Source organism: Taudactylus pleione, unplaced genomic scaffold, assembly GCF_031769625.1.
Source record: "Taudactylus pleione unplaced genomic scaffold, aTauple2 ptg000026l, whole genome shotgun sequence".
In the NCBI taxonomy this organism is placed as follows: domain Eukaryota; kingdom Metazoa; phylum Chordata; class Amphibia; order Anura; family Myobatrachidae; genus Taudactylus; species Taudactylus pleione.
The window spans coordinates 42,980,543-43,006,213 of record NW_028284428.1 but is presented as its reverse complement, the minus strand read 5'-3'; the positions used below and the strand labels follow the sequence as shown (position 1 = coordinate 43,006,213).

Sequence of the window (25,671 nt, the reverse complement as noted above, 5' to 3'; positions counted from 1 at the left end):
AAAAGAGTAATTCATGTGGTCCAGCTAAATCATCATCAAAAGAATTGTTAAGACTATACTTTCAGGGATCATTTCTATAGGCAATGATGGGAGAAATGTGTTTGAAAGTGTCCAAACTCACCAACCACCATGATGAGTTTTAGGGCTTTCTTCTCAGCATGAAGGCAGTTGGCAACTCTGTTTCCTACAGATGTTGTTTGCTTTTGATGACTGTGCCTCTTCTTCAACTAGAAGAAGTGGTGGAAGAGAGCTCATTCAGAGTGGTTGATTACTTTCTTTAATATCAATAATAGATTACTTGTTTGTTCTCTAAAACAGAGCTTTTGTCAAAATTAGGTGCACTTAAATGTACTTGGGAAATGCATGTGTTGATTTCCTTACATTGTGTTTTTAGAATGCTCTCCATTAAAGACCAAATATATGTCTAAAAATAATCTTTTATTTTTTTAAGAATTATATAGTTTTATGAGGGCTAAAGTGTTATAGAAATAAGGGTTTTAACATAGAATTATCTTATTGTAGTTTATTGTTTTACTGTGCATAGAGTGTTTTGCAAAGCTAAAATTCATGTTATTCAAGCTTTACATTTACAAGCCACTGCTTAATTTTTTTTGCAATCTTAGAAAGGATAGATTTAATTTACAATTAGATTTTAGATTGAAATAATAGTGCATCAAGTGTTTCAATGCTAAATCTTCAATATATTCAATTGTATTTTTGGCCACAAAACATAATGCCTGTAAAAATGTCAATCCTTTGACCAATACTGTTTTAAAAATCTCAGTTTGCAGTGAAACCCATGTCATATTTATATTCGACTCATGAGATTTGTCTAGAAGATCAGGTAATTGGAAAAGTACTATTGTTGACAAAATCTTTATCCAGTTCCATGAATGGGAAAAAAAAGTCACCATTACTTAAAAGAGTAATTCATGTGGTCCAGCTAAATCATCATCAAAAGAATTGTTAAGACTATACTTTCAGGGATCATTTCTATAGGCAATGATGGGAGAAATGTGTTTGAAAGTGTCCAAACTCACCAACCACCATGATGAGTTTTAGGGCTTTCTTCTCAGCATGAAGGCAGTTGGCAACTCTGTTTCATACAGATGTTGTTTGCTTTTGATGACTGTGCCTCTTCTTCAACTAGAAGAAGTGGTGGAAGAGAGCTCATTCAGAGTGGTTGATTACTTTCTTTAAAATCAATAATAGATTACTTGTTTGTTCTCTAAAACAGAGCTTTTGTCAAAATTAGGTGCACTTAAATGTACTTGGGAAATGCATGTGTTGATTTCCTTACATTGTGTTTTTAGAATGCTCTCCATTAAATACCAAATATATGTCTAAAAATAATCTTTTATTTTTTGAAGAATTATATAGTTTTATGAGGGCTAAAGTGTTATAGAAATAACGGTTTTAACATAGAATTATCTTATTGTAGTTTATTGTTTTACTGTGCATAGAGTGTTTTGCAAAGCTAAAATTCATGTTATTCAAGCTTTACATTTACAAGCCACTGCTTAATTTTTTTTGCAATCTTAGAAAGGATAGATTTAATTTACAATTAGATTTTAGATTGAAATAATAGTGCATCAAGTGTTTCAATGCTAAATCTTCAATATATTCAATTGTATTTTTGGCCACAAAACATAATGCCTGTAAAAATGTCAATCCTTTGACCAATACTGTTTTAAAAATCTCAGTTTGCAGTGAAACCCATGTCATATTTATATTCGACTCATGAGATTTGTCTAGAAGATCAGGTAATTGGAAAAGTACTATTGTTGACAAAATCTTTATCCAGTTCCATGAATGGGACAAAAAAGTCACCATTACTTAAAAGAGTAATTCATGTGGTCCAGCTAAATCATCATCAAAAGAATTGTTAAGACTATACTTTCAGGGATCATTTCTATAGGCAATGATGGGAGAAATGTGTTTGAAAGTGTCCAAACTCACCAACCACCATGATGAGTTTTAGGGCTTTCTTCTCAGCATGAAGGCAGTTGGCAACTCTGTTTCATACAGATGTTGTTTGCTTTTGATGACTGTGCCTCTTCTTCAACTAGAAGAAGTGGTGGAAGAGAGCTCCTTCAGAGTGGTTGATTACTTTCTTTAATATCAATAATAGATTACTTGTTTGTTCTCTAAAACAGAGCTTTTGTCAAAATTAGGTGCACTTAAATGTACTTGGGAAATGCATGGGTTGATTTCCTTACATTGTGTTTTTAGAATGCTCTCCATTAAAGACCAAATATATGTCTAAAAATAATCTTTTATTTTTTGAAGAATTATATAGTTTTATGAGGGCTAAAGTGTTATAGAAATAAGGGTTTTAACATAGAATTATCTTATTGTAGTTTATTGTTTTACTGTGCATAGAGTGTTTTGCAAAGCTAAAATTCATGTTATTCAAGCTTTACATTTACAAGCCACTGCTTAATTTTTTTTGCAATCTTAGAAAGGATAGATTTAATTTACAATTAGATTTTAGATTGAAATAATAGTGCATCAAGTGTTTCAATGCTAAATATTCAATATATTCAATTGTATTTTTGGCCACAAAACATAATGCCTGTAAAAATGTCAATCCTTTGACCAATACTGTTTTAAAAATCTCAGTTTGCAGAGAAACCCATGTCATATTTATATTCGACTCATGAGATTTGTCTAGAAGATCAGGTAATTGGAAAAGTACTATTGTTGACAAAGTCTTTATCCAGTTCCATGAATGGGACAAAAAAGTCACCATTCCTTAATAGAGTAATTCATGTGGTCCAGCTAAATCATCATCAAAAGAATTGTTAAGACTATACTTTCAGGGATCATTTCTATAGGCAATGATGGGAGAAATGTGTTTGAAAGTGTGCAAACTCACCAACCACCATGATGAGTTTTAGGGCTTTCTTCTCAGCATGAAGGCAGTTGGCAACTCTGTTTCATACAGATGTTGTTTGCTTTTGATGACTGTGCCTCTTCTTCAACTAGAAGAAGTGGTGGAAGAGAGCTCATTCAGAGTGGTTGATTACTTTCTTTAATATCAATAATAGATTACTTGTTTGTTCTCTAAAACAGAGCTTTTGTCAAAATTAGGTGCACTTAAATGTACTTGGGAAATGCATGGGTTGATTTCCTTACATTGTGTTTTTAGAATGCTCTCCATTAAAGACCAAATATATGTCTAAAAATAATCTTTTATTTTTTTAAGAATTATATAGTTTTATGAGGGCTAAAGTGTTATAGAAATAAGGGTTTTAACATAGAATTATCTTATTGTAGTTTATTGTTTTACTGTGCATAGAGTGTTTTGCAAAGCTAAAATTCATGTTATTCAAGCTTTACATTTACAAGCCACTGCTTAATTTTTTTTGCAATCTTAGAAAGGATAGATTTAATTTACAATTAGATTTTAGATTGAAATAATAGTGCATCAAGTGTTTCAATGCTAAATATTCAATATATTCAATTGTATTTTTGGCCACAAAACATAATGCCTGTAAAAATGTCAATCCTTTGACCAATACTGTTTTAAAAATCTCAGTTTGCAGAGAAACCCATGTCATATTTATATTCGACTCATGAGATTTGTCTAGAAGATCAGGTAATTGGAAAAGTACTGTTGTTGACAAAATCTTTATCCAGTTCCATGAATGGGACAAAAAAAGTCACCATTACTTAAAAGAGTAATTCATGTGGTCCAGCTAAATCATCATCAAAAGAATTGTTAAGACTATACTTTCAGGGATCATTTCTATAGGCAATGATGGGAGAAATGTGTTTGAAAGTGTCCAAACTCACCAACCACCATGATGAGTTTTAGGGCTTTCTTCTCAGCATGAAGGCAGTTGGCAACTCTGTTTCATACAGATGTTGTTTGCTTTTGATGACTGTGCCTCTTCTTCAACTAGAAGAAGTGGTGGAAGAGAGCTCCTTCAGAGTGGTTGATTACTTTCTTTAATATCAATAATAGATTACTTGTTTGTTCTCTAAAACAGAGCTTTTGTCAAAATTAGGTGCACTTAAATGTACTTGGGAAATGCATGGGTTGATTTCCTTACATTGTGTTTTTAGAATGCTCTCCATTAAAGACCAAATATATGTCTAAAAATAATCTTTTATTTTTTGAAGAATTATATAGTTTTATGAGGGCTAAAGTGTTATAGAAATAAGGGTTTTAACATAGAATTATCTTATTGTAGTTTATTGTTTTACTGTGCATAGAGTGTTTTGCAAAGCTAAAATTCATGTTATTCAAGCTTTACATTTACAAGCCACTGCTTAATTTTTTTTGCAATCTTAGAAAGGATAGATTTAATTTACAATTAGATTTTAGATTGAAATAATAGTGCATCAAGTGTTTCAATGCTAAATATTCAATATATTCAATTGTATTTTTGGCCACAAAACATAATGCCTGTAAAAATGTCAATCCTTTGACCAATACTGTTTTAAAAATCTCAGTTTGCAGAGAAACCCATGTCATATTTATATTCGACTCATGAGATTTGTCTAGAAGATCAGGTAATTGGAAAAGTACTATTGTTGACAAAGTCTTTATCCAGTTCCATGAATGGGACAAAAAAGTCACCATTACTTAATAGAGTAATTCATGTGGTCCAGCTAAATCATCATCAAAAGAATTGTTAAGACTATACTTTCAGGGATCATTTCTATAGGCAATGATGGGAGAAATGTGTTTGAAAGTGTGCAAACTCACCAACCACCATGATGAGTTTTAGGGCTTTCTTCTCAGCATGAAGGCAGTTGGCAACTCTGTTTCATACAGATGTTGTTTGCTTTTGATGACTGTGCCTCTTCTTCAACTAGAAGAAGTGGTGGAAGAGAGCTCATTCAGAGTGGTTGATTACTTTCTTTAATATCAATAATAGATTACTTGTTTGTTCTCTAAAACAGAGCTTTTGTCAAAATTAGGTGCACTTAAATGTACTTGGGAAATGCATGGGTTGATTTCCTTACATTGTGTTTTTAGAATGCTCTCCATTAAAGACCAAATATATGTCTAAAAATAATCTTTTATTTTTTTAAGAATTATATAGTTTTATGAGGGCTAAAGTGTTATAGAAATAAGGGTTTTAACATAGAATTATCTTATTGTAGTTTATTGTTTTACTGTGCATAGAGTGTTTTGCAAAGCTAAAATTCATGTTATTCAAGCTTTACATTTACAAGCCACTGCTTAATTTTTTTTGCAATCTTAGAAAGGATAGATTTAATTTACAATTAGATTTTAGATTGAAATAATAGTGCATCAAGTGTTTCAATGCTAAATATTCAATATATTCAATTGTATTTTTGGCCACAAAACATAATGCCTGTAAAAATGTCAATCCTTTGACCAATACTGTTTTAAAAATCTCAGTTTGCAGAGAAACCCATGTCATATTTATATTCGACTCATGAGATTTGTCTAGAAGATCAGGTAATTGGAAAAGTACTGTTGTTGACAAAATCTTTATCCAGTTCCATGAATGGGACAAAAAAAGTCACCATTACTTAAAAGAGTAATTCATGTGGTCCAGCTAAATCATCATCAAAAGAATTGTTAAGACTATACTTTCAGGGATCATTTCTATAGGCATTGATGGGAGAAATGTGTTTGAAAGTGTCCAAACTCACCAACCACCATGATGAGTTTTAGGGCTTTCTTCTCAGCATGAAGGCAGTTGGCAACTCTGTTTCATACAGATGTTGTTTGCTTTTGATGACTGTGCCTCTTCTTCAACTAGAAGAAGTGGTGGAAGAGAGCTCATTCAGAGTGGTTGATTACTTTCTTTAATATCAATAATAGATTACTTGTTTGTTCTCTAAAACAGAGCTTTTGTCAAAATTAGGTGCACTTAAATGTACTTGGGAAATGCATGTGTTGATTTCCTTACATTGTGTTTTTAGAATGCTCTCCATTAAAGACCAAATATATGTCTGAAAATAATCTTTTATTTTTTGAAGAATTATATAGTTTTATGAGGGCTAAAGTGTTATAGAAATAAGGGTTTTAACATAGAATTATCTTATTGTAGTTTATTGTTTTACTGTGCATAGAGTGTTTTGCAAAGCTAAAATTCATGTTATTCAAGCTTTACATTTACAAGCCACTGCTTAATTTTTTTTGCAATCTTAGAAAGGATAGATTTAATTTACAATTAGATTTTAGATTGAAATAATAGTGCATCAAGTGTTTCAATGCTAAATCTTCAATATATTCAATTGTATTTTTGGCCACAAAACATAATGCCTGTAAAAATGTCAATCCTTTGACCAATACTGTTTTAAAAATCTCAGTTTGCAGTGAAACCCATGTCATATTTATATTCGACTCATGAGATTTGTCTAGAAGATCAGGTAATTGGAAAAGTACTATTGTTGACAAAATCTTTATCCAGTTCCATGAATGGGACAAAAAAGTCACCATTACTTAAAAGAGTAATTCATGTGGTCCAGCTAAATCATCATCAAAAGAATTGTTAAGACTATACTTTCAGGGATCATTTCTATAGGCAATGATGGGAGAAATGTGTTTGAAAGTGTCCAAACTCACCAACCACCATGATGAGTTTTAGGGCTTTCTTCTCAGCATGAAGGCAGTTGGCAACTCTGTTTCGTACAGATGTTGTTTGCTTTTGATGACTGTGCCTCTTCTTCAACTAGAAGAAGGGGTGGAAGAGAGCTCATTCAGAGTGGTTGATTACTTTCTTTAAAATCAATAATAGATTACTTGTTTGTTCTCTAAAACAGAGCTTTTGTCAAAATTAGGTGCACTTAAATGTACTTGGGAAATGCATGTGTTGATTTCCTTACATTGTGTTTTTAGAATGCTCTCCATTAAATACCAAATATATGTCTAAAAATAATCTTTTATTTTTTGAAGAATTATATAGTTTTATGAGGGCTAAAGTGTTATAGAAATAAGGGTTTTAACGTAGAATTATCTTATTGTAGTTTATTGTTTTACTGTGCATAGAGTGTTTTGCAATGCTAAAATTCATGTTATTCAAGCTTTACATTTACAAGCCACTGCTTAATTTTTTTTGCAATCTTAGAAAGGATAGATTTAATTTACAATTAGATTTTAGATTGAAATAATAGTGCATCAAGTGTTTCAATGCTAAATCTTCAATATATTCAATTGTATTTTTGGCCACAAAACATAATGCCTGTAAAAATGTCAATCCTTTGACCAATACTGTTTTAAAAATCTCAGTTTGCAGAGAAACCCATGTCATATTTATATTCGACTCATGAGATTTGTCTAGAAGATCAGGTAATTGGAAAAGTACTATTGTTGACAAAATCTTTATCCAGTTCCATGAATGGGACAAAAAAGTCACCATTACTTAAAAGAGTAATTCATGTGGTCCAGCTAAATCATCATCAAAAGAATTGTTAAGACTATACTTTCAGGGATCATTTCTATAGGCAATGATGGGAGAAATGTGTTTGAAAGTGTCCAAACTCACCAACCACCATGATGAGTTTTAGGGCTTTCTTCTCAGCATGAAGGCAGTTGGCAACTCTGTTTCATACAGATGTTGTTTGCTTTTGATGACTGTGCCTCTTCTTCAACTAGAAGAAGTGGTGGAAGAGAGCTCATTCAGAGTGGTTGATTACTTTCTTTAATATCAATAATAGATTACTTGTTTGTTCTCTAAAACAGAGCTTTTGTCAAAATTAGGTGCACTTAAATGTACTTGGGAAATGCATGGGTTGATTTCCTTACATTGTGTTTTTAGAATGCTCTCCATTAAAGACCAAATATATGTCTAAAAATAATCTTTTATTTTTTAAGAATTATATAGTTTTATGAGGGCTAAAGTGTTATAGAAATAAGGGTTTTAACATAGAATTATCTAATTGTAGTTTATTGTTATACTGTGCATAGAGTGTTTTGCAAAGCTAAAATTCATGTTATTCAAGCTTTACATTTACAAGCCACTGCTTAATTTTTTTTGCAATCTTAGAAAGGATAGATTTAATTTACAATTAGATTTTAGATTGAAAAAATAGTGCATCAAGTGTTTCAATGCTAAATCTTCAATATATTCAATTGTATTTTTGGCCACAAAACATAATGCCTGTAAAAATGTCAATCCTTTGACCAATACTGTTTTAAAATCTCAGTTTGCAGAGAAACCCATGTCATATTTATATTCGACTCATGAGATTTGTCTAGAAGATCAGGTAATTGGAAAAGTACTATTGTTGACAAAATCTTTATCCAGTTCCATGAATGGGAAAAAAAAGTCACCATTACTTAATAGAGTAATTCATGTGGTCCAGCTAAATCATCATCAAAAGAATTGTTAAGACTATACTTTCAGAGATCATTTCTATAGGCAATGATGGGAGAAATGTGTTTGAAAGTGTCCAAACTCACCAACCACCATGATGAGTTTTAGGGCTTTCTTCTCAGCATGAAGGCAGTTGGCAACTCTGTTTCATACAGATGTTGTTTGCTTTTGATGACTGTGCCTCTTCTTCAACTAGAAGAAATGGTGGAAGAGAGCTCATTCAGAGTGGTTGATTACTTTCTTTAAAATCAATAATAGATTACTTGTTTGTTCTCTAAAACAGAGCTTTTGTCAAAATTACGTGCACTTAAATGTACTTGGGAAATGCATGTGTTGATTTTCTTACATTGTGTTTTTAGAATGCTCTCCAGTAAAGAACAAATATCTGTCTAAAAATAATCTTTTATTTTTTGAAGAATTATATAGGTTAATGAGGGCTAAAGTGTTATAAAAATAAGGGTTTTAACATAGAATTATCTTATTGTAGTATATTGTTTTACTGTGCATAGAGTGTTTTGTAAAGCTAAAATTCATGTTATTCAAGCTTTACATTTACAAGCCACTGCTTAATTTTTTTTGCAATCTTAGAAAGGATAGATTTAATTTACAATTAGATTTTAGATTGAAATAATAGTGCATCAAGTGTTTCAATGCTAAATCTTCAATATATTCAATTGTATTTTTGGCCACAAAACATAATGCCTGTAAAAATGTCAATCCTTTGACCAATACTGTTTTAAAAATCTCAGTTTGCAGAGAAACCCATGTCATATTTATATTCGACTCATGAGATTTGTCTAGAAGATCAGGTAATTGGAAAAGTACTATTGTTGACAAAATCTTTATCCAGTTCCATGAATGGGACAAAAAAGTCACCATTACTTAAAAGAGTTTTTCATGTGGTCCAGCTAAATCATCATTAAAAGAATTGTTAAGACTATACTTTCAGGGATCATTTCTATAGGCAATGATGGGAGAAATGTTTTTGAAAGTGTCCAAACTCACCAACCACCATGATGAGTTTTAGGGCTTTCTTCTCAGCATGAAGGCAGTTGGCAACTCTGTTTCATACAGATGTTGTTTGCTTTTGATGACTGTGCCTCTTCTTCAACTAGAAGAAGTGGTGGAAGAGAGCTCATTCAGAGTGGTTGATTACTTTCTTTAATATCAATAATAGATTACTTGTTTGTTCTCTAAAACAGAGCTTTTGTCAAAATTAGGTGCACTTAAATCTACTTGTGAAATGCATGTGTTGATTTCCTTACATTGTGTTTTTAGAATGCTCTCCATTAAAGACCAAATATATGTCTAAAAATAATCTTTTATTTTTTTAAGAATTATATAGTTTTATGAGGGCTAAAGTGTTATAGAAATAAGGGTTTTAACATAGAATTATCTTATTGTAGTTTATTGTTTTACTGTGCATAGAGTGTTTTGCAAAGCTAAAATTCATGTTATTCAAGCTTTACATTTACAAGCCACTGCTTAATTTTTTTTGCAATCTTAGAAAGGATAGATTTAATTTACAATTAGATTTTAGATTGAAATAATAGTGCATCAAGTGTTTCAATGCTAAATCTTCAATATATTCAATTGTATTTTTGGACAGAAAACATAATGCCTGTAAAAATGTCAATCCTTTGACCAATACTGTTTTAAAAATCTCAGTTTGCAGAGAAACCCATGTCATATTTATATTCGACTCATGAGATTTGTCTAGAAGATCAGGTAATTGGAAAAGTACTATTGTTGACAAAATCTTTATCCAGTTCCATGAATGGGACAAAAAAGTCACCATTACTTAAAAGAGTAATTCATGTGGTCCAGCTAAATCATCATCAAAAGAATTGTTAAGACTATACTTTTAGGGATCATTTTTATAGGTAATGATGGGAGAAATGTGTTTGAAAGTGTCCAAACTTACCAACCACCATGATGAGTTTTAGGGCTTTCTTCTCAGCATGAAGGCAGTTGGCAACTCTGTTTCATACAGATGTTGTTTGCTTTTGATGACTGTGCCTCTTCTTCAACTAGAAGAAGTGGTGGAAGAGAGCTCATTCAGAGTGGTTGATTACTTTCTTTAATATCAATAATAGATTACTTGTTTGTTCTCTAAAACAGAGCTTTTGTCAAAATTAGGTGCACTTAAATGTACTTGGGAAATGCATGGGTTGATTTCCTTACATTGTGTTTTTAGAATGCTCTCCATTAAAGACCAAATATATGTCTAAAAATAATCTTTTATTTTTTTAAGAATTATATAGTTTTATGAGGGCTAAAGTGTTATAGAAATAAGGGTTTTAACATAGAATTATCTTATTGTAGTTTATTGTTTTACTGTGCATAGAGTGTTTTGCAAAGCTAAAATTCATGTTATTCAAGCTTTACATTTACAGGCCACTGCTTAATTTTTTTTGCAATCTTAGAAAGGATAGATTTAATTTACAATTAGATTTTAGATTGAAATAATAGTGCATCAAGTGTTTCAATGCTAAATCTTCAATATATTCAATTGTATTTTGGGCCACAAAACATAATGCCTGTAAAAATGTCAATCCTTTGACCAATACTGTTTTAAAAATCTCAGTTTGCAGAGAAACCCATGTCATATTTATATTCGACTCATGAGATTTGTCTAGAAGATCAGGTAATTGGAAAAGTACTATTGTTGACAAAATCTTTATCCAGTTCCATGAATGCTACAAAAAAGTCACCATTACTTAAAAGAGTAATTCATGTGGTCCAGCTAAATCATCATCAAAAGAATTGTTAAGACTATACTTTCAGGGATCATTTCTATAGGCAATGATGGGAGAAATGTGTTTGAAAGTGTCCAAACTCACCAACCACCATGATGAGTTTTAGGGCTTTCTTCTCAGCATGAAGGCAGTTGGCAACTCTGTTTCATACAGATGTTGTTTGCTTTTGATGACTGTGCCTCTTCTTCAACTAGAAGAAGTGGTGGAAGAGAGCTCATTCAGAGTGGTTGATTACTTTCTTTAAAATCAATAATAGATTACTTGTTTGTTCTCTAAAACAGAGCTTTTGTCAAAATTAGGTGCACTTAAATGTACTTGGGAAATGCATGTGTTGATTTTCTTACATTGTGTTTTTAGAATGCTCTCCAGTAAAGAACAAATATCTGTCTAAAAATAATCTTTTATTTTTTGAAGAATTATATAGGTTAATGAGGGCTAAAGTGTTATAAAAATAAGGGTTTTAACATAGAATTATCTTATTGTAGTATATTGTTTTACTGTGCATAGAGTGTTTTGCAAAGCTAAAATTCATGTTATTCAAGCTTTACATTTACAAGCCACTGCTTAATTTTTTTTGCAATCTTAGAAAGGATAGATTTAATTTACAATTAGATTTTAGATTGAAATAATAGTGCATCAAGTGTTTCAATGCTAAATCTTCAATATATTCAATTGTATTTTGGGCCACAAAACATAATGCCTGTAAAAATGTCAATCCTTTGACCAATACTGTTTTAAAAATCTCAGTTTGCAGAGAAACCCATGTTATATTTATATTCGACTCATGAGATTTGTCTAGAAGTTCAGGTAATTGGAAAAGTACTATTGTTGACAAAACCTTTATCCAGTTCCATGAATGGGACAAAAAAGTCACCATTCCTTAAAAGAGTAATTCATGTGGTCCAGCTAAATCATCATCAAAAGAATTGTTAAGACTATACTTTCAGGGATCATTTCTATAGGCTATGATGGGAGAAATGTGTTTGTAAGTGTCCAAACTCACCAACCACCATGATGAGTTTTAGGGCTTTCTTCTCAGCATGAAGGAAGTTGGCAACTCTGTTTCATACAGATGTTGTTTGCTTTTGATGACTGTGCCTCTTCTTCAACTAGAAGAAGTGGTGGAAGAGAGCTCATTCAGAGTGGTTGATTACTTTCTTTAATATCAATAATAGATTACTTGTTTGTTATCTAAAACAGAGCTTTTGTCAAAATTAGGTGCACTTTAATGTACTTGGGAAATGCATGTGTTGATTTCCTTACATTGTGTTTTTAGAATGCTCTCCATTAAAGACCAAATATATGTCTAAAAATAATCTTTTATTTTTTGAAGAATTATATAGTTTTATGAGGGCTAAAGTGTTATAGAAATAAGGGTTTTAACATAGAATTATCTTATTGTAGTTTATTGTTTTACTGTGCATAGAGTGTTTTGCAAAGCTAAAATTCATGTTATTCAAGCTTTACATTTACAGGCCACTGCTTAATTTTTTTTGCAATCTTAGAAAGGATAGATTTAATTTACAATTAGATTTTAGATTGAAATAATAGTGCATCAAGTGTTTTAATGCTAAATCTTCAATATATTCAATTGTATTTTGGGCCACAAAACATAATGCCTGTAAAAATGTCAATCCTTTGACCAATACTGTTTTAAAAATCTCAGTTTGCAGAGAAACCCATGTCATATTTATATTCGACTCATGAGATTTGTCTAGAAGATCAGGTAATTGGAAAAGTACTATTGTTGACAAAATCTTTATCCAGTTCCATGAATGGGAAAAAAAAGTCACCATTACTTAATAGAGTAATTCATGTGGTCCAGCTAAATCATCATCAAAAGAATTGTTAAGACTATACTTTCAGGGATCATTTCTATAGGCAATGATGGGAGAAATGTGTTTGAAAGTGTCCAAACTCACCAACCACCATGATGAGTTTTAGGGCTTTCTTCTCAGCATGAAGGCAGTTGGCAACTCTGTTTCATACAGATGTTGTTTGCTTTTGATGACTGTGCCTCTTCTTCAACTAGAAGAGGTGGTGGAAGAGAGCTCATTCAGAGTGGTTGATTCTTTAATATCAATAATAGATTACTTGTTTGTTCTCTAAAACAGAGCTTTTGTCAAAATTAGGTGCACTTTAATGTACTTGGGAAATGCATGTGTTGATTTCCTTACATTGTGTTTTTAGAATGCTCTCCATTAAAGACCAAATATATGTCTAAAAATAATCTTTTATTTTTTGAAGAATTATATAGTTTTATCAGGGCTAAAGTGTTATACAAATAAGGGTTTTAACATAGAATTATCTTATTGTAGTATATTGTTTTACTGTGCATAGAGTGTTTTGCAAAGCTAAAATTCATGTTATTCAAGCTTTACGTTTACAAGCCACTGCTTATTTTTTTTTGTAATCTTAGAAAGGATAGATTTAGTTTACAATTAGATTTTAGATTGAAATAATAGTGCATCAAGTGTTTCAATGCTAAATCTTCAATATATTCAATTGTATTTTGGGCCACAAAACATAATGCCTGTAAAAATGTCAATCCTTTGACCAATACTGTTTTAAAAATCTCAGTTTGCAGAGAAACCCATGTTATATTTATATTCGACTCATGAGATTTGTCTAGAAGTTCAGGTAATTGGAAAAGTACTATTGTTGACAAAACCTTTATCCAGTTCCATGAATGGGACAAAAAAGTCACCATTCCTTAAAAGAGTAATTCATGTGGTCCAGCTAAATCATCATCAAAAGAATTGTTAAGACTATACTTTCAGGGATCATTTCCATAGGCTATGATGGGAGAAATGTGTTTGAAAGTGTCCAAACTCACCAACCACCATGATGAGTTTTAGGGCTTTCTTCTCAGCATGAAGGAAGTTGGCAACTCTGTTTCATACAGATGTTGTTTGATTTTGATGACTGTGCCTCTACTTCAACTAGAAGAAGTGGTGGAAGAGAGCTCATTCAGAGTGGTTGATTCTTTTCTATAAAATCAATAATAGATTACTTGTTTGTTCTCTAAATCAGAGCTTTTATCAAAATTAGGTGCACTTAAATGTACTTGGGAAATGCATGTGTTGATTTTCTTACATTGTGTTTTTAGAATGCTCTCCAGTAAAAAACAAATATCTGTCTAAAAATAATCTTTTATTTTTTGAAGAATTATATAGGTTAATGAGGGCTAAAGTGTTATAAAAATAAGGGTTTTAACATAGAATTATCTTATTGTAGTATATTGTTTTACTGTGCATAGAGTGTTTTGCAAAGCTAAAATTCATGTTATTCAAGCTTTACATTTACAAGCCACTGCTTAATTTTTTTTGCAATCTTAGAAAGGATAGATTTAATTTACAATTAGATTTTAGATTGAAATAATAGTGCATCAAGTGTTTCAATGCTAAATCTTCAATATATTCAATTGTATTTTTGGACAGATAACATAATGCCTGTAAAAATGTCAATCCTTTGACCAATACTGTTTTAAAAATCTCAGTTTGCAGAGAAACCCATGTCATATTTATATTCGACTCATGAGATTTGTCTAGAAGATCAGGTAATTGGAAAAGTACTATTGTTGACAAAATCTTTATCCAGTTCCATGAATGGGACAAAAAAGTCACCATTACTTAAAAGAGTAATTCATGTGGTCCAGCTAAATCATCATCAAAAGAATTGTTAAGACTATACTTTTAGGGATCATTTTTATAGGTAATGATGGGAGAAATGTGTTTGAAAGTGTCCAAACTTACCAACCACCATGATGAGTTTTAGGGCTTTCTTCTCAGCATGAAGGCAGTTGGCAACTCTGTTTCATACAGATGTTGTTTGCTTTTGATGACTGTGCCTCTTCTTCAACTAGAAGAAGTGGTGGAAGAGAGCTCATTCAGAGTGGTTGATTATTTTCTTTAATATCAATAATAGATTACTTGTTTGTTCTCTAAAACAGAGCTTTTGTCAAAATTAGGTGCACTTAAATGTACTTGGGAAATGCATGGGTTGATTTCCTTACATTGTGTTTTTAGAATGCTCTCCATTAAAGACCAAATATATGTCTAAAAATAATCTTTTATTTTTTTAAGAATTATATAGTTTTATGAGGGCTAAAGTGTTATAGAAATAAGGGTTTTAACATAGAATTATCTTATTGTAGTTTATTGTTTTACTGTGCATAGAGTGTTTTGCAAAGCTAAAATTCATGTTATTCAAGCTTTACATTTACAGGCCACTGCTTAATTTTTTTTGCAATCTTAGAAAGGATAGATTTAATTTACAATTAGATTTTAGATTGAAATAATAGTGCATCAAGTGTTTCAATGCTAAATCTTCAATATATTCAATTGTATTTTGGGCCACAAAACATAATGCCTGTAAAAATGTCAATCCTTTGACCAATACTGTTTTAAAAATCTCAGTTTGCAGAGAAACCCATGTCATATTTATATTCGACTCATGAGATTTGTCTAGAAGATCAGGTAATTGGAAAAGTACTATTGTTGACAAAATCTTTATCCAGTTCCATGAATGGGACAAAAAAGTCACCATTACTTAAAAGAGTAATTCATGTGGTCCAGCTAAATCATCATCAAAAGAATTGTTAAGACTATACTTTCAGGGATCATTTCTATAGGCAATGATGGGAGAAATGTGTTTGAAAGTGTCCAAACTCACCAACCACCATGATGAGTTTTAGGGCTTTCTTCTCAGCATGAAGGCTGTTGGCAACTCTGTTTCATACAGATGTTGTTTGCTTTTGATGACTGTGCCTCTTCTTCAACTAGAAAAAGTGGTGGAAGAGAGCTCATTCAGAGTGGTTGATTACTTTCTTTAAAATCAATAATAGATTACTTGTTTGTTCTCTAAAACAGAGGTTTTGTCAAAATTAGGTGCACTTAAATGTACTTGGGAAATGCATGTGTTGATTTTCTTACATTGTGTTTTTAGAATGCTCTCCAGTAAAGAACAAATATCTGTCTAAAAATAATCTTTTATTTTTTGAAGAATTATATAGGTTTATGAGGGCTAAAGTGTTATACAAATAAGGGTTTTAACATAGAATTATCTTATTGTAGTATATTGTTTTACTGTGCATAGAGTGTTTTGCAAAGCTAAAATTCATGTTATTCAAGCTTTACGTTTACAAGCCACTGCTTATTTTTTTTTGCAATCTTAGAAAGGATAGATTTAGTTTACAATTAGATTTTAGATTGAAATAATAGTGCATCAAGTGTTTCAATGCTAAATCTTCAATATATTCAATTGTATTTTGGGCCACAAAACATAATGCCTGTAAAAATGTCAATCCTTTGACCAATACTGTTTTAAAAATCTCAGTTTGCAGAGAAACCCATGTTATATTTATATTCGACTCATGAGATTTGTCTAGAAGTTCAGGTAATTGGAAAAGTACTATTGTTGACAAAACCTTTATCCAGTTCCATGAATGGGACAAAAAAGTCACCATTCCTTAAAAGAGTAATTCATGTGGTCCAGCTAAATCATCATCAAAAGAATTGTTAAGACTATACTTTCAGGGATCATTTCTATAGGCTATGATGGGAGAAATGTGTTTGTAAGTGTCCAAACTCACCAACCACCATGATGAGTTTTAGGGCTTTCTTCTCAGCATGAAGGAAGTTGGCAACTCTGTTTCATACAGATGTTGTTTGCTTTTGATGACTGTGCCTCTTCTTCAACTAGAAGAAGTGGTGGAAGAGAGCTCATTCAGAGTGGTTGATTACTTTCTTTAATATCAATAATAGATTACTTGTTTGTTATCTAAAACAGAGCTTTTGTCAAAATTAGGTGCACTTTAATGTACTTGGGAAATAAATGTGTTGATTTCCTTACATTGTGTTTTTAGAATGCTCTCCATTAAAGACCAAATATATGTCTAAAAATAATCTTTTATTTTTTGAAGAATTATATAGTTTTATGAGGGCTAAAGTGTTATAGAAATAAGGGTTTTAACATAGAATTATCTTATTGTAGTTTATTGTTTTACTGTGCATAGAGTGTTTTGCAAAGCTAAAATTCATGTTATTCAAGCTTTACATTTACAGGCCACTGCTTAATTTTTTTTGCAATCTTAGAAAGGATAGATTTAATTTACAATTAGATTTTAGATTGAAATAATAGTGCATCAAGTGTTTTAATGCTAAATCTTCAATATATTCAATTGTATTTTGGGCCACAAAACATAATGCCTGTAAAAATGTCAATCCTTTGACCAATACTGTTTTAAAAATCTCAGTTTGCAGAGAAACCCATGTCATATTTATATTCGACTCATGAGATTTGTCTAGAAGATCAGGTAATTGGAAAAGTACTATTGTTGACAAAATCTTTATCCAGTTCCATGAATGGGAAAAAAAAGTCACCATTACTTAATAGAGTAATTCATGTGGTCCAGCTAAATCATCATCAAAAGAATTGTTAAGACTATACTTTCAGGGATCATTTCTATAGGCAATGATGGGAGAAATGTGTTTGAAAGTGTCCAAACTCACCAACCACCATGATGAGTTTTAGGGCTTTCTTCTCAGCATGAAGGCAGTTGGCAACTCTGTTTCATACAGATGTTGTTTGCTTTTGATGACTGTGCCTCTTCTTCAACTAGAAGAGGTGGTGGAAGAGAGCTCATTCAGAGTGGTTGATTCTTTAATATCAATAATAGATTACTTGTTTGTTCTCTAAAACAGAGCTTTTGTCAAAATTAGGTGCACTTTAATGTACTTGGGAAATGCATGTGTTGATTTCCTTACATTGTGTTTTTAGAATGCTCTCCATTAAAGACCAAATATATGTCTAAAAATAATCTTTTATTTTTTGAAGAATTATATAGTTTTATCAGGGCTAAAGTGTTATACAAATAAGGGTTTTAACATAGAATTATCTTATTGTAGTATATTGTTTTACTGTGCATAGAGTGTTTTGCAAAGCTAAAATTCATGTTATTCAAGCTTTACGTTTACAAGCCACTGCTTATTTTTTTTTGTAATCTTAGAAAGGATAGATTTAGTTTACAATTAGATTTTAGATTGAAATAATAGTGCATCAAGTGTTTCAATGCTAAATCTTCAATATATTCAATTGTATTTTGGGCCACAAAACATAATGCCTGTAAAAATGTCAATCCTTTGACCAATACTGTTTTAAAAATCTCAGTTTGCAGAGAAACCCATGTTATATTTATATTCGACTCATGAGATTTGTCTAGAAGTTCAGGTAATTGGAAAAGTACTATTGTTGACAAAACCTTTATCCAGTTCCATGAATGGGACAAAAAAGTCACCATTCCTTAAAAGAGTAATTCATGTGGTCCAGCTAAATCATCATCAAAAGAATTGTTAAGACTATACTTTCAGGGATCATTTCCATAGGCTATGATGGGAGAAATGTGTTTGAAAGTGTCCAAACTCACCAACCACCATGATGAGTTTTAGGGCTTTCTTCTCAGCATGAAGGAAGTTGGCAACTCTGTTTCATACAGATGTTGTTTGATTTTGATGACTGTGCCTCTACTTCAACTAGAAGAAGTGGTGGAAGAGAGCTCATTCAGAGTGGTTGATTCTTTTCTATAAAATCAATAATAGATTACTTGTTTGTTCTCTAAATCAGAGCTTTTATCAAAATTAGGTGCACTTAAATGTACTTGGGAAATGCATGTGTTGATTTTCTTACATTGTGTTTTTAGAATGCTCTCCAGTAAAGAACAAATATCTGTCTAAAAATAATCTTTTATTTTTTGAAGAATTATATAGGTTAATGAGGGCTAAAGTGTTATAAAAATAAGGGTTTTAACATAGAATTATCTTATTGTAGTATATTGTTTTACTGTGCATAGAGTGTTTTGCAAAGCTAAAATTCATGTTATTCAAGCTTTACATTTACAAGCCACTGCTTAATTTTTTTTGCAATCTTAGAAAGGATAGATTTAATTTACAATTAGATTTTAGATTGAAATAATAGTGCATCAAGTGTTTCAATGCTAAATCTTCAATATATTCAATTGTATTTTTGGACAGAAAACATAATGCCTGTAAAAATGTCAATCCTTTGACCAATACTGTTTTAAAAATCTCAGTTTGCAGAGAAACCCATGTCATATTTATATTCGACTCATGAGATTTGTCTAGAAGATCAGGTAATTGGAAAAGTACTATTGTTGACAAAATCTTTATCCAGTTCCATGAATGGGACAAAAAAGTCACCATTACTTAAAAGAGTAATTCATGTGGTCCAGCTAAATCATCATCAAAAGAATTGTTAAGACTATACTTTTAGGGATCATTTTTATAGGTAATGATGGGAGAAATGTGTTTGAAAGTGTCCAAACTTACCAACCACCATGATGAGTTTTAGGGCTTTCTTCTCAGCATGAAGGCAGTTGGCAACTCTGTTTCATACAGATGTTGTTTGCTTTTGATGACTGTGCCTCTTCTTCAACTAGAAGAAGTGGTGGAAGAGAGCTCATTCAGAGTGGTTGATTACTTTCTTTAATATCAATAATAGATTACTTGTTTGTTCTCTAAAACAGAGCTTTTGTCAAAATTAGGTGCACTTAAATGTACTTGGGAAATGCATGGGTTGATTTCCTTACATTGTGTTTTTAGAATGCTCTCCATTAAAGACCAAATATATGTCTAAAAATAATCTTTTATTTTTTTAAGAATTATATAGTTTTATGAGGGCTAAAGTGTTATAGAAATAAGGGTTTTAACATAGAATTATCTTATTGTAGTTTATTGTTTTACTGTGCATAGAGTGTTTTGCAAAGCTAAAATTCATGTTATTCAAGCTTTACATTTACAGGCCACTGCTTAATTTTTTTTGCAATCTTAGAAAGGATAGATTTAATTTACAATTAGATTTTAGATTGAAATAATAGTGCATCAAGTGTTTCAATGCTAAATCTTCAATATATTCAATTGTATTTTGGGCCACAAAACATAATGCCTGTAAAAATGTCAATCCTTTGACCAATACTGTTTTAAAAATCTCAGTTTGCAGAGAAACCCATGTCATATTTATATTCGACTCATGAGATTTGTCTAGAAGATCAGGTAATTGGAAAAGTACTATTGTTGACAAAATCTTTATCCAGTTCCATGAATGGGACAAAAAAGTCACCATTACTTAAAAGAGTAATTCATGTGGTCCAGCTAAATCATCATCAAAAGAATTGTTAAGACTATACTTTCAGGGATCATTTCTATAGGCAATGATGGGAGAAATGTGTTTGAAAGTGTCCAAACTCACCAACCACCATGATGAGTTTTAGGGCTTTCTTCTCAGCATGAAGGCTGTTGGCAACTCTGTTTCATACAGATGTTGTTTGCTTTTGATGACTGTGCCTCTTCTTCAACTAGAAAAAGTGGTGGAAGAGAGCTCATTCAGAGTGGTTGATTACTTTCTTTAAAATCAATAATAGATTACTTGTTTGTTCTCTAAAACAGAGGTTTTGTCAAAATTAGGTGCACTTAAATGTACTTGGGAAATGCATGTGTTGATTTTCTTACATTGTGTTTTTAGAATGCTCTCCAGTAAAGAACAAATATCTGTCTAAAAATAATCTTTTATTTTTTGAAGAATTATATAGGTTTATGAGGGCTAAAGTGTTATACAAATAAGGGTTTTAACATAGAATTATCTTATTGTAGTATATTGTTTTACTGTGCATAGAGTGTTTTGCAAAGCTAAAATTCATGTTATTCAAGCTTTACGTTTACAAGCCACTGCTTATTTTTTTTTGCAATCTTAGAAAGGATAGATTTAGTTTACAATTAGATTTTAGATTGAAATAATAGTGCATCAAGTGTTTCAATGCTAAATCTTCAATATATTCAATTGTATTTTGGGCCACAAAACATAATGCCTGTAAAAATGTCAATCCTTTGACCAATACTGTTTTAAAAATCTCAGTTTGCAGAGAAACCCATGTTATATTTATATTCGACTCATGAGATTTGTCTAGAAGTTCAGGTAATTGGAAAAGTACTATTGTTGACAAAACCTTTATCCAGTTCCATGAATGGGACAAAAAAGTCACCATTCCTTAAAAGAGTAATTCATGTGGTCCAGCTAAATCATCATCAAAAGAATTGTTAAGACTATACTTTCAGGGATCATTTCTATAGGCAATGATGGGAGAAATGTGTTTGTAAGTGTCCAAACTCACCAACCACCATGATGAGTTTTAGGGCTTTCTTCTCAGCATGAAGGAAGTTGGCAACTCTGTTTCATACAGATGTTGTTTGCTTTTGATGACTGTGCCTCTTCTTCAACTAGAAGAAGTGGTGGAAGAGAGCTCATTCAGAGTGGTTGATTACTTTCTTTAATATCAATAATAGATTACTTGTTTGTTATCTAAAACAGAGCTTTTGTCAAAATTAGGTGCACTTTAATGTACTTGGGAAATAAATGTGTTGATTTCCTTACATTGTGTTTTTAGAATGCTCTCCATTAAAGACCAAATATATGTCTAAAAATAATCTTTTATTTTTTGAAGAATTATATAGTTTTATGAGGGCTAAAGTGTTATAGAAATAAGGGTTTTAACATAGAATTATCTTATTGTAGTTTATTGTTTTACTGTGCATAGAGTGTTTTGCAAAGCTAAAATTCATGTTATTCAAGCTTTACATTTACAGGCCACTGCTTAATTTTTTTTGCAATCTTAGAAAGGATAGATTTAATTTACAATTAGATTTTAGATTGAAATAATAGTGCATCAAGTGTTTTAATGCTAAATCTTCAATATATTCAATTGTATTTTGGGCCACAAAACATAATGCCTGTAAAAATGTCAATCCTTTGACCAATACTGTTTTAAAAATCTCAGTTTGCAGAGAAACCCATGTCATATTTATATTCGACTCATGAGATTTGTCTAGAAGATCAGGTAATTGGAAAAGTACTATTGTTGACAAAATCTTTATCCAGTTCCATGAATGGGAAAAAAAAGTCACCATTACTTAATAGAGTAATTCATGTGGTCCAGCTAAATCATCATCAAAAGAATTGTTAAGACTATACTTTCAGGAATCATTTCTATAGGCAATGATGGGAGAAATGTGTTTGAAAGTGTCCAAACTCACCAACCACCATGATGAGTTTTAGGGCTTTCTTCTCAGCATGAAGGCAGTTGGCAACTCTGTTTCATACAGATGTTGTTTGCTTTTGATGACTGTGCCTCTTCTTCAACTAGAAGAAGTGGTGGAAGAGAGCTCATTCAGAGTGGTTGATTCTTTAATATCAATAATAGATTACTTGTTTGTTCTCTAAAACAGAGCTTTTGTCAAAATTAGGTGCACTTTAATGTACTTGGGAAATGCATGTGTTGATTTCCTTACATTGTGTTTTTAGAATGCTCTCCATTAAAGACCAAATATATGTCTAAAAATAATCTTTTATTTTTTGAAGAATTATATAGTTTTATCAGGGCTAAAGTGTTATACAAATAAGGGTTTTAACATAGAATTATCTTATTGTAGTATATTGTTTTACTGTGCATAGAGTGTTTTGCAAAGCTAAAATTCATGTTATTCAAGCTTTACATTTACAAGCCACTGCTTAATTTTTTTTGCAATCTTAGAAAGGATAGATTTAATTTACAATTAGATTTTAGATTGAAAAAATAGTGCATCAAGTGTTTCAATGCTAAATCTTCAATATATTCAATTGTATTTTTGGCCACAAAACATAATGCCTGTAAAAATGTCAATCCTTTGACCAATACTGTTTTAAAATCTCAGTTTGCAGAGAAACCCATGTCATATTTATATTCGACTCATGAGATTTGTCTAGAAGATCAGGTAATTGGAAAAGTACTATTGTTGACAAAATCTTTATCCAGTTCCATGAATGGGAAAAAAAAGTCACCATTACTTAATAGAGTAATTCATGTGGTCCAGCTAAATCATCATCAAAAGAATTGTTAAGACTATACTTTCAGAGATCATTTCTATAGGCAATGATGGGAGAAATGTGTTTGAAAGTGTCCAAACTCACCAACCACCATGATGAGTTTTAGGGCTTTCTTCTCAGCATGAAGGCAGTTGGCAACTCTGTTTCATACAGATGTTGTTTGCTTTTGATGACTGTGCCTCTTCTTCAACTAGAAGAAGTGGTGGAAGAGAGCTCATTCAGAGTGGTTGATTACTTTCTTTAAAATCAATAATAGATTACTTGTTTGTTCTCTAAAACAGAGCTTTTGTCAAAATTACGTGCACTTAAATGTACTTGGGAAATGCATGTGTTGATTTTCTTACATTGTGTTTTTAGAATGCTCTCCAGTAAAGAACAAATATCTGTCTAAAAATAATCTTTTATTTTTTGAAGAATTATATAGGTTAATGAGGGCTAAAGTGTTATAAAAATAAGGGTTTTAACATAGAATTATCTTATTGTAGTATATTGTTTTACTGTGCATAGAGTGTTTTGTAAAGCTAAAATTCATGTTATTCAAGCTTTACATTTACAAGCCACTGCTTAATTTTTTTTGCAATCTTAGAAAGGATAGATTTAATTTACAATTAGATTTTAGATTGAAATAATAGTGCATCAAGTGTTTCAATGCTAAATCTTCAATATATTCTATTGTATTTTTGGCCACAAAACATAATGCCTGTAAAAATGTCAATCCTTTGACCAATACTGTTTTAAAAATCTCAGTTTGCAGAGAAACCCATGTCATATTTATATTCGACTCATGAGATTTGTCTAGAAGATCAGGTAATTGGAAAAGTACTATTGTTGACAAAATCTTTATCCAGTTCCATGAATGCTACAAAAAAGTCACCATTACTTAAAAGAGTAATTCATGTGGTCCAGCTAAATCATCATCAAAAGAATTGTTAAGACTATACTTTCAGGGATCATTTTTATAGGCAATGATGGGAGAAATGTGTTTGAAAGTGTCCAAACTCACCAACCACCATGATGAGTTTTAGGGCTTTCTTCTCAGCATGAAGGCAGTTGGCAACTCTGTTTCATACAGATGTTGTTTGCTTTTGATGACTGTGCCTCTTCTTCAACTAGAAGAAGTGGTGGAAGAGAGCTCATTCAGAGTGGTTGATTATTTTCTTTAATATCAATAATAGATTACTTGTTTGTTCTCTAAAACAGAGCTTTTGTCAAAATTAGGTGCACTTAAATGTACTTGGGAAATGCATGGGTTGATTTCCTTACATTGTGTTTTTAGAATGCTCTCCATTAAAGACCAAATATATGTCTAAAAATAATCTTTTATTTTTTTAAGAATTATATAGTTTTATGAGGGCTAAAGTGTTATAGAAATAAGGGTTTTAACATAGAATTATCTAATTGTAGTTTATTGTTATACTGTGCATAGAGTGTTTTGCAAAGCTAAAATTCATGTTATTCAAGCTTTACATTTACAAGCCACTGCTTAATTTTTTTGCAATCTTAGAAAGGATAGATTTAATTTACAATTAGATTTTAGATTGAAAAAATAGTGCATCAAGTGTTTCAATGCTAAATCTTCGATATATTCAATTGTATTTTTGGCCACAAAACATAATGCCTGTAAAAATGTCAATCCTTTGACCAATACTGTTTTAAAATCTCAGTTTGCAGAGAAACCCATGTCATATTTATATTCGACTCATGAGATTTGTCTAGAAGATCAGGTAATTGGAAAAGTACTATTGTTGACAAAATCTTTATCCAGTTCCATGAATGGGACAAAAAAGTCACCATTACTTAAAAGAGTTTTTCATGTGGTCCAGCTAAATCATCATTAAAAGAATTGTTAAGACTATACTTTCAGGGATCATTTCTATAGGCAATGATGGGAGAAATGTGTTTGAAAGTGTCCAAACTCACCAACCACCATGATGAGTTTTAGGGCTTTCTTCTCAGCATGAAGGAAGTTGGCAACTCTGTTTCATACAGATGTTGTTTGCTTTTGATGACTGTGCCTCTTCTTCAACTAGAAGAAGTGGTGGAAGAGAGCTCATTCAGAGTGGTTGATTACTTTCTTTAATATCAATAATAGATTACTTGTTTGTTATCTAAAACAGAGCTTTTGTCAAAATTAGGTGCACTTTAATGTACTTGGGAAATAAATGTGTTGATTTCCTTACATTGTGTTTTTAGAATGCTCTCCATTAAAGACCAAATATATGTCTAAAAATAATCTTTTATTTTTTGAAGAATTATATAGTTTTATGAGGGCTAAAGTGTTATAGAAATAAGGGTTTTAACATAGAATTATCTTATTGTAGTTTATTGTTTTACTGTGCATAGAGTGTTTTGCAAAGCTAAAATTCATGTTATTCAAGCTTTACATTTACAGGCCACTGCTTAATTTTTTTTGCAATCTTAGAAAGGATAGATTTAATTTACAATTAGATTTTAGATTGAAATAATAGTGCATCAAGTGTTTTAATGCTAAATCTTCAATATATTCAATTGTATTTTGGGCCACAAAACATAATGCCTGTAAAAATGTCAATCCTTTGACCAATACTGTTTTAAAAATCTCAGTTTGCAGAGAAACCCATGTCATATTTATATTCGACTCATGAGATTTGTCTAGAAGATCAGGTAATTGGAAAAGTACTATTGTTGACAAAATC

At 31.3% G+C, this 25,671-nt stretch overlaps 28 non-coding genes across 28 annotated transcripts; all 28 read left to right on the top strand.

Annotated features, from left to right (window-relative positions):
* Positions 1–49: 49 nt before the first annotated feature.
* Positions 50–265, top strand: LOC148539481 (small nucleolar RNA U3). Its single transcript, XR_015870570.1, has one exon. It is a non-coding gene; the product is annotated as a small nucleolar RNA U3 (small nucleolar RNA).
* Positions 266–968: 703 nt separating this feature from the next.
* LOC148539480 (small nucleolar RNA U3) lies at positions 969–1,184 on the top strand. Its single transcript, XR_015870643.1, has one exon. It is a non-coding gene; the product is annotated as a small nucleolar RNA U3 (small nucleolar RNA).
* Positions 1,185–1,887: 703 nt separating this feature from the next.
* On the top strand, positions 1,888–2,103 carry LOC148539479 (small nucleolar RNA U3). Its single transcript, XR_015870769.1, has one exon. It is a non-coding gene; the product is annotated as a small nucleolar RNA U3 (small nucleolar RNA).
* A 703-nt stretch (positions 2,104–2,806) lies between these two features.
* LOC148539478 (small nucleolar RNA U3) lies at positions 2,807–3,022 on the top strand. Its single transcript, XR_015870554.1, has one exon. It is a non-coding gene; the product is annotated as a small nucleolar RNA U3 (small nucleolar RNA).
* A 704-nt stretch (positions 3,023–3,726) lies between these two features.
* On the top strand, positions 3,727–3,942 carry LOC148539477 (small nucleolar RNA U3). The gene has a single exon (XR_015870767.1). It is a non-coding gene; the product is annotated as a small nucleolar RNA U3 (small nucleolar RNA).
* Positions 3,943–4,645: 703 nt separating this feature from the next.
* Positions 4,646–4,861, top strand: LOC148539476 (small nucleolar RNA U3). The gene has a single exon (XR_015870552.1). It is a non-coding gene; the product is annotated as a small nucleolar RNA U3 (small nucleolar RNA).
* A 704-nt stretch (positions 4,862–5,565) lies between these two features.
* Positions 5,566–5,781, top strand: LOC148539475 (small nucleolar RNA U3). The gene has a single exon (XR_015870829.1). It is a non-coding gene; the product is annotated as a small nucleolar RNA U3 (small nucleolar RNA).
* Positions 5,782–6,484: 703 nt separating this feature from the next.
* On the top strand, positions 6,485–6,700 carry LOC148539474 (small nucleolar RNA U3). Its single transcript, XR_015870550.1, has one exon. It is a non-coding gene; the product is annotated as a small nucleolar RNA U3 (small nucleolar RNA).
* Positions 6,701–7,403: 703 nt separating this feature from the next.
* Positions 7,404–7,619, top strand: LOC148539473 (small nucleolar RNA U3). Its single transcript, XR_015870641.1, has one exon. It is a non-coding gene; the product is annotated as a small nucleolar RNA U3 (small nucleolar RNA).
* Positions 7,620–8,320: 701 nt separating this feature from the next.
* Positions 8,321–8,536, top strand: LOC148539472 (small nucleolar RNA U3). Its single transcript, XR_015870968.1, has one exon. It is a non-coding gene; the product is annotated as a small nucleolar RNA U3 (small nucleolar RNA).
* A 703-nt stretch (positions 8,537–9,239) lies between these two features.
* Positions 9,240–9,455, top strand: LOC148539471 (small nucleolar RNA U3). Its single transcript, XR_015870789.1, has one exon. It is a non-coding gene; the product is annotated as a small nucleolar RNA U3 (small nucleolar RNA).
* Positions 9,456–10,158: 703 nt separating this feature from the next.
* On the top strand, positions 10,159–10,374 carry LOC148539470 (small nucleolar RNA U3). Its single transcript, XR_015870929.1, has one exon. It is a non-coding gene; the product is annotated as a small nucleolar RNA U3 (small nucleolar RNA).
* A 703-nt stretch (positions 10,375–11,077) lies between these two features.
* LOC148539469 (small nucleolar RNA U3) lies at positions 11,078–11,293 on the top strand. Its single transcript, XR_015870639.1, has one exon. It is a non-coding gene; the product is annotated as a small nucleolar RNA U3 (small nucleolar RNA).
* A 703-nt stretch (positions 11,294–11,996) lies between these two features.
* LOC148539468 (small nucleolar RNA U3) lies at positions 11,997–12,212 on the top strand. Its single transcript, XR_015870535.1, has one exon. It is a non-coding gene; the product is annotated as a small nucleolar RNA U3 (small nucleolar RNA).
* A 703-nt stretch (positions 12,213–12,915) lies between these two features.
* LOC148539467 (small nucleolar RNA U3) lies at positions 12,916–13,131 on the top strand. The gene has a single exon (XR_015870793.1). It is a non-coding gene; the product is annotated as a small nucleolar RNA U3 (small nucleolar RNA).
* A 698-nt stretch (positions 13,132–13,829) lies between these two features.
* On the top strand, positions 13,830–14,045 carry LOC148539466 (small nucleolar RNA U3). Its single transcript, XR_015871059.1, has one exon. It is a non-coding gene; the product is annotated as a small nucleolar RNA U3 (small nucleolar RNA).
* A 703-nt stretch (positions 14,046–14,748) lies between these two features.
* LOC148539465 (small nucleolar RNA U3) lies at positions 14,749–14,964 on the top strand. Its single transcript, XR_015870927.1, has one exon. It is a non-coding gene; the product is annotated as a small nucleolar RNA U3 (small nucleolar RNA).
* A 703-nt stretch (positions 14,965–15,667) lies between these two features.
* On the top strand, positions 15,668–15,883 carry LOC148539464 (small nucleolar RNA U3). The gene has a single exon (XR_015870982.1). It is a non-coding gene; the product is annotated as a small nucleolar RNA U3 (small nucleolar RNA).
* Positions 15,884–16,586: 703 nt separating this feature from the next.
* LOC148539463 (small nucleolar RNA U3) lies at positions 16,587–16,802 on the top strand. Its single transcript, XR_015870533.1, has one exon. It is a non-coding gene; the product is annotated as a small nucleolar RNA U3 (small nucleolar RNA).
* A 703-nt stretch (positions 16,803–17,505) lies between these two features.
* LOC148539462 (small nucleolar RNA U3) lies at positions 17,506–17,721 on the top strand. Its single transcript, XR_015870791.1, has one exon. It is a non-coding gene; the product is annotated as a small nucleolar RNA U3 (small nucleolar RNA).
* Positions 17,722–18,419: 698 nt separating this feature from the next.
* On the top strand, positions 18,420–18,635 carry LOC148539461 (small nucleolar RNA U3). Its single transcript, XR_015871057.1, has one exon. It is a non-coding gene; the product is annotated as a small nucleolar RNA U3 (small nucleolar RNA).
* A 703-nt stretch (positions 18,636–19,338) lies between these two features.
* Positions 19,339–19,554, top strand: LOC148539460 (small nucleolar RNA U3). The gene has a single exon (XR_015870925.1). It is a non-coding gene; the product is annotated as a small nucleolar RNA U3 (small nucleolar RNA).
* A 703-nt stretch (positions 19,555–20,257) lies between these two features.
* On the top strand, positions 20,258–20,473 carry LOC148539459 (small nucleolar RNA U3). The gene has a single exon (XR_015870980.1). It is a non-coding gene; the product is annotated as a small nucleolar RNA U3 (small nucleolar RNA).
* Positions 20,474–21,176: 703 nt separating this feature from the next.
* LOC148539458 (small nucleolar RNA U3) lies at positions 21,177–21,392 on the top strand. Its single transcript, XR_015870759.1, has one exon. It is a non-coding gene; the product is annotated as a small nucleolar RNA U3 (small nucleolar RNA).
* A 703-nt stretch (positions 21,393–22,095) lies between these two features.
* LOC148539457 (small nucleolar RNA U3) lies at positions 22,096–22,311 on the top strand. Its single transcript, XR_015870560.1, has one exon. It is a non-coding gene; the product is annotated as a small nucleolar RNA U3 (small nucleolar RNA).
* A 697-nt stretch (positions 22,312–23,008) lies between these two features.
* LOC148539456 (small nucleolar RNA U3) lies at positions 23,009–23,224 on the top strand. Its single transcript, XR_015870820.1, has one exon. It is a non-coding gene; the product is annotated as a small nucleolar RNA U3 (small nucleolar RNA).
* A 703-nt stretch (positions 23,225–23,927) lies between these two features.
* On the top strand, positions 23,928–24,143 carry LOC148539455 (small nucleolar RNA U3). The gene has a single exon (XR_015870951.1). It is a non-coding gene; the product is annotated as a small nucleolar RNA U3 (small nucleolar RNA).
* Positions 24,144–24,844: 701 nt separating this feature from the next.
* On the top strand, positions 24,845–25,060 carry LOC148539454 (small nucleolar RNA U3). Its single transcript, XR_015870733.1, has one exon. It is a non-coding gene; the product is annotated as a small nucleolar RNA U3 (small nucleolar RNA).
* Positions 25,061–25,671: the final 611 nt, after the last annotated feature.